The sequence below is a fragment of the Schistocerca americana genome, chromosome 2 (assembly GCF_021461395.2).
Source record: "Schistocerca americana isolate TAMUIC-IGC-003095 chromosome 2, iqSchAmer2.1, whole genome shotgun sequence".
Taxonomy (NCBI): domain Eukaryota; kingdom Metazoa; phylum Arthropoda; class Insecta; order Orthoptera; family Acrididae; genus Schistocerca; species Schistocerca americana.
In genome coordinates, this window is record NC_060120.1 from 359274636 (window position 1) to 359281464 (window position 6829).

Sequence of the window (6829 nt, forward strand, 5' to 3'; positions counted from 1 at the left end):
CCTGTTTCAAATGTGAGTACATTATTTTTTGCAACATTTAATACACCATCACAAATAAACACTTTGTTCACAATGTTAATCTGGTTTCATTTTATGAATTACAGTAATTAAGAGATAATTAGATGTTCTTACACTAGCCAACAGCATAACAAGCTGACAGTGTGATAAACAGATTTGTTACAGGTTTCAAATGTTATAATTACAGTACATTTGGTATCTTCTTTGTTGCTCGATTGTTTGTAAATGACAAGCCCTAATTGCTGTTAAACAAATTGACATTACATGTTCCTACCAATTGATGGTTGAATACTGAGTATTTATTTATTTTTTTATTTATTTATCCATCGGTAGACGATAAATATTGTATGGATGTTGTCCAAAAGTACATGTCAATTTATGGGAAACAATTTATGGAAAAGGAACATACAAAATTTTAAATTAAGTAGTACAAAGAATAATAGATACAAAATTGCGCAAAAAATGTATAAAGAATAATACTTGGTTATAGAAGATACAGTAATACAACTTTTTATACATGTATACCAACAGTATTGTAACTGCATAGTCTGTTTGCCCTAAGGCTTTACTTTTGTCTTCCATAAACAGGAAGCCCTTATATTCACTACAATAATTCAGTAAGCATAATCTGTATCACTTCAAGCAGGGGGGGGGGGGGGGGGGGGGGGATTATCTTCAGAGTCTCAGACGTTATTGAATTTAGCAGATGTTAAAATTCAGGAGTAAGTAAAAAACATATTTTTTTGTTTTCTCCAAAAAAATTCCTGCCCCGAGATACAGGCCTCCAAAGATGACACTGACAACACGATTTTGAAAATGCGAATTTCAGAAATTTTTTTAGAATCTCTGTAACAGTTCTGTATATTTTGTTAGAGTTTTTTAATTTGAAAGATAATTGTTTTATGATTACATTTGGACATATCTGTCAGAATTCTTTTACTGTTGCCTTTGAATTATTTTTTCAAAAACGTGAATCCAGAAAAGTTAGGTTTTTTTTCTGTTGGTAAGTACCATGCACTACTATATTCTCTGTAAAGGAGAGCTTCCACTTTTAAGTTGGACAGGTTTTATTTTTTTTTTTATAGAAAAATTATTTTTTTAACTTTCAAGGGTAATTTATGTCTTCACTGAAGTTTGTTTCTCACTAATTTCTTTGTTACAATGTTTGCTTCTATTGTCTCAGTTGCAGTTATTTCTTGTCACTTACTTTGTTGCAGTTATTTCTTTTCAATTTCATAGTTGCAGATATTTCTTACAGTTTGTTGTAGTTTCTTGTCAGTTCCTTTGTCGTGGCTGTTCATTGCAGGTTTCTGTATTATAGTTGCTCAGTGCTAATTTGTGTACTGAAGAGGCTTCTAACTTTAAGAAATCTGAGACCATCCAGTGAGTTCTGTGTTTTCATGAGGAATTTGCCAGTTGACACAATTGCAGTTTGTTTTGTGAAAAAGGGTGGTTTGAAATGTCTTCTGACTGGGGCCACAGGAGAGTGAAGTGTGCTGACTATTTGTATATCCATAAAAGAGTGATATACAAAACAAACAAAAAACAGACTTTTTGTTCTCATTTGAAGACTCTGTTTCAAAGTGAAGATGTTTCCAGCGACAACTCTTTGTGTTCTAAGTGTTTTGACATAATAACAGTAATGACAGCATCTGAACAAGGTGAAGCCTCCCATTGTGCAGATGATGCACATTTTGCATCAATAGAGGAAGAATTAAATACCCTGAATCATTCGATTACAAAGGTAGATGTTAGTCCTGTGCAGAAACCGTGGTCAGTGAAGTCAAGTCATAAGCTCTATGTATCATGAAAGCACAGAGAAATTACTAAAGCTATGGATGAATACACTACAGCAAAACTAACCACAGTCTTCAAAGAAGAAATTCCATCTTCAGAAGAAAATGAACCAAACCACTCTTGCACCTCATGCCAGGAATTTTTCACAAATATAAATTAATCTGTTGAATATTGTGCATCCTACAGTGAAAAGGTGCAAGATTTAACTATTATTCCAGAGACATTTTCAAAGAAAACAATTTTGAACCATGTTTCATCAGTATCAAAGTACAAGGTAGAAAAATCAAGAAATGTGAGGTTTGTAAAAGGAGTCTTTGGAAGACCAGATCCTCAAGTTCAAATAGTACAGTCTGGAAGATAAATGGGACTGTTCTCGCCAGAGTGCAACAAAAAAGACACTATAACTGCAGCAGTTGAAGGTCAAGAAGTTGTGAAAGTGAAGAGGCAGATGATTTGCAGTATTAAAGAAACCTTTGCAATTTATAAGAGCAGCTATACAACTTCACATATTGGAAGATCAAAATTTTATGCACTATGAACAAATTGTGTAGTTCCACACCCATCTAGAGATGTCTGTTTATGTGTGTACTGTGAAAATTTTGAACTTTGTGTGGCAACTATAAAGAACTTACTGGAGCACGTGACATATGTCACCTTGGTTGGGCATGTGAAGTCATTAGTAGTCTGTGATGTAAAGCGAGAGACTTCCTTGTTTCAAGAATGTGGTGACTGCCCTGGAAGGGGAGGACTGTCTTTACAGACACTTGGCCTGGAAGACGTAGCAGATAACTCTGCAGAAATTACATATGCAACATGGGAGGAAAATAAACTAATTAAGAAAACTGTTGCCTTTGACAGTTTCATTGATGAACTTTAAATGGTCAGTGAAAGCAGTAACACACCAGCATCTGAAGAAATTGCAACAACAACACACTGCAGAAGTGAAAGGATGTGTACAGGCTGAAGAACTATGTTTAGTGCTTCACTGTGATTTTGCTGAGAACTGGTCTGTAATTCGCCCACAAGAAGTACAAGGGTATCATTGGACTAATGACCAGGTTTCAATTTTTACAGGAGTGTCGTATTTTCAAAACAAGACCACAAGTGTTGCAGTTATAAGTGATACACAGACATGGCTCACCGCGTTCTTTGCTAGCAATGCACAAAATTCTTCAACTGCAAACAGGGGTAGAGAAGACCATAATTATTTCTGATGATGCTCCTAGTCATTTTAAAAATTGTTACCAGCTGTTTGATCTGAGTAAGTTGCTTGTGCCAACTGACTGGGTATACAGTGCTACTAGTCATGGGAAGGGGCCTTATGATGGTGTAGGAGGCCTGCTGAAGCGCCATGCTACAAAACATAACCTTTCCAGACCAAATACAGCTGCGATTCAGGATGCTGAGGATTTTATGACAGTCATGGAATCTTACACATCCAAAGCCATCATTCTTTTGTCCAAAGAGGAAATCGAAGAATTCTGAGAGCAGAAAAAAGAATGGTCCAAATGAACTACTCCTGTGAAAGGAATTCAGAAGACACATTTTTGGACTCAAAATTATGGGTGAACTCATATTGCATACACTTTAAAGAGCAAGAAAGAAGAAATTTCACTCATTCGGCCAACACCTCAGAAACAGCAGGATAATATCAGATCCACAACCTGAGAAGGAGGATGTTTGTGGGTGTGTCTATGACTGTGACTGATGGATTGCAGAGATTATATACACCAGTTATGAGTTAAACGAAACTGTAGTGAACTTTATGCTACCACACGGATCAGCTGCTGGATATAGGTTTCCAGCTGAAGGACAGCAACAACGGCTTCAGTGCTCACTTCCTGCTCACAATGTTTTGAATATTGTAAGTGCTTCAGTTCCTACTGGTTCAACAGGAAGGCATCACACTATATCAAAGGAAGATCTGGTCTGTAATTCTACCACAAGAAGTACAAGGGTATCATTGGACTAATGACCAGGTTTAAATTTTTACAGGAGTGACATATTTTCAAAACAGGGCCATAAGTGTTGCAGTTATAAGTGATGACACAGACATAACTCAGCACATGCTTTGCTAGCAATGCACAAAATTCTTCATCTGCAAACAGGGGCAGAGAAGATTATCATTATTTCTGATGATGCTCCTAGTTATAAGTTATGACACAGACATGACTCAGCACATGCTATGCTAGCAATGCACAAAATTCTTCATCTGCAAACAGGGGCACAGAAGATTATCATTAGTTCTGATGATGCTCCTAGTCATCGAGTGACATTATACTGAGTGCACTATCCGAAATTAACCTCAAGCAATTAAACAGAGAACCGACTTGTGGAGATAACATCTTGGACCTACTGATAACAAACAGACCCAAACTTTTCGTCTCTGTAAGCGCAGGAAAGGGAATCAGTGATCATAAGGCCATTGCAGCATCCCTGAATATCGAAGTAAATAGGACTATAAAAAAAGGGAGGAGGGTTTATCTGTTTAGCAAGAGTAATAGGAGGCAGATTTCAGACTACCTAACAGATCAAAAAAAAAAATTCTGTTCCAACACTGACAATGTTGAGTGTTTATGGAAGAAGTTCAAGGCAGTCATAAAATGCGTTTTAGACAGGTATGTGCCAAGTAAAACTGTGAGGGATGGGAAAAACCCACTGTGGTTCAACAACAAAATTAGGAAACTACTGGGAAAGCAAAGAGAGCTTCACTGCAAATTTAGATGCAGCCATAACTTCTCAGTGAAACAGAAGCTAAACGATGTCAAAGTTAGCGTAAGGAGGGCTATGCATGAAGCATTCAGTGAATTCGAAAGTAAAATTCTATGTGCTGACTTGACAGAAAATCCTAGGAAGTTGTAGTCTTATGTTAAATCAGTAAGTGGATCAAAACAGCATAACACATAACATAACATATCCAGACACTCCGGGATGATGATGGCATTGAAACAGAGGATGACACGCGTAAAGCTGAAATACTAAACACCTTTTTCCAAAGCTGTTTCACTGAGGAAGACCGCACTGCAGTTCCTTCTCTAAATCCTTGTACGAACGAAAAAATGGCTGACATCAAAATAAGTGTCCAAGGAATAGAAAAGCATCTGAAATCACTCAACAGAGGGAAGTCCACTCGACCTGACAGGATACCAATTCGATTATACACAGAGTACGTGAAAGAACTTGCACCCCTTCTAACAGCCGTGTACCGCAAGTCTCTAGAGGAACGGAAGGTTCCAAATGATTGGAAAAGAGCACAGGTAGTTCCAGTTTTCAAGAAGGGTCTTTGAGCAGATGCGCAAAACTATAGGCCTATATCTCTGACATTGATCTGATGTAGAATTTTAGAACATGTTGTTTGCTTGTGTATCATGTCATTTCTGGAAACCCAGAATCTACTCTGTAGGAATCAACATGGATTCTGGAAACAGTGATCATGTGAGACCCAACTTGCTTTATTTGTTCATGAAACCCAGAAATTATCAGATACAGGCTCCCAGGTAGATGCCATTTTCCTTGACTTCCAGAAGGCATTTGATACAGTTCCGCACTGTCGCCTGATAAACAAAGTAAGAGCCTATGGAATATCAGACCAGCTGTGTGGCTGGATTGAAGAGTTTTTAGAAAACAGAACACAGGATGTTGTTTTCAATGTAGAGACATCTACAAACATTAAAGTAACCTCTGGCGTGCCACGGGGGAGTGTTATGGGACCACTGCTTTTCACAATATATATAAATGACCTAGTAGTTCCTCGCGGCTTTTGCAGATGATGCTGTAGTATACAGAGAAGTTGCAGCAATAGAAAATTGCAGTGAAATGCAGGAAGATCTGCAGCAGATAGGCACTTGATGCAGGGAGTGGTAACTGTCACTTAACATAGACAAATGTAATGTATTGTGAATACATAGTAAGAAGGATCCTTTATTGTATGATTATATGATAGTGGAACAAACATTGGTAGCAGTTACTTCTGTAAAATATCTGGGAGTATGTGTACGGAATGATTTGAAGTGGAATGATCATGTAAAATTAATTGTTGGTAAGGTGGGTGGCAGATTGAGATTCATTGGGAGAATCCTTAGAAAATGTAGTCCATCAGCAAAGGAGGTGGCTTAAAAAACACTAGTTCGACCTTTACTTGAGTATTTCTCATCAGTGTGGGATCCGTACCAGGTCAGGTTGACAGAGGAGGTAGAGAAGATCCAAAGAAGAGTGGCATCTTTCATCACAGGGTTATTTGGTAAGCGTGATAGCATTACGGAGATGTTTAGCAAACTCAAGTGGCAGACTCTGCAAGAGAGGCGCTCTGCATCATGGTGTAGCTTGCTGTCCAGGTTTCGAGAGGGTGCGTTTCTGGATGAGATATCGAATATATTGCTTCCCCCTACTTATACCTCCCGAGGAGATCATGAATGTAAAATTAGAGAGATTCGAGCATGCATGGAGGCTTTCTGGCATTAGTTCTTTCCGCGAACCATATGTGTCTGTAACAGGAAATGGAGGTAATGACAGTGGCACATAAAGTGCCCTCCACCACACACCATTGAGTGGCTTGTACAGTATAAATGTAGATGTAGATGTAGAAGATACTGAAGAAGTGGAACGCATTTTTAGTTCATTGATTGGCTAATTTCAGTACAGAAGCTGTATAAATTGAAACTTTCAATTCTTTGGACCTTTCACATACGTTTTGGAACCATTTAAAGTGCTTGAAAATGAGTCTCTCACTCATCTTTCAAAACAAAAATTATGTTAAATAAGGCAAGGTTTTGATTTTTATCAGTGTGTTATATGATAATGTGGTAATGAAACAGGTTGTATGTATGGCAAAAATTTCAATTCTGTATAAAACCTGTTCAACCTAAAAGTGGAAGCGCTCATTTTCAGGGAATGTAGAACTATACAGTGCTAATCAACAGAAGAAAATCGAAATTTTATGGATTGGTATGTTTGAAATTTTTTTCCATACATTATAAAAAAAGTTCAGGATGCTGTAATAAAAGAACTTTTGGCA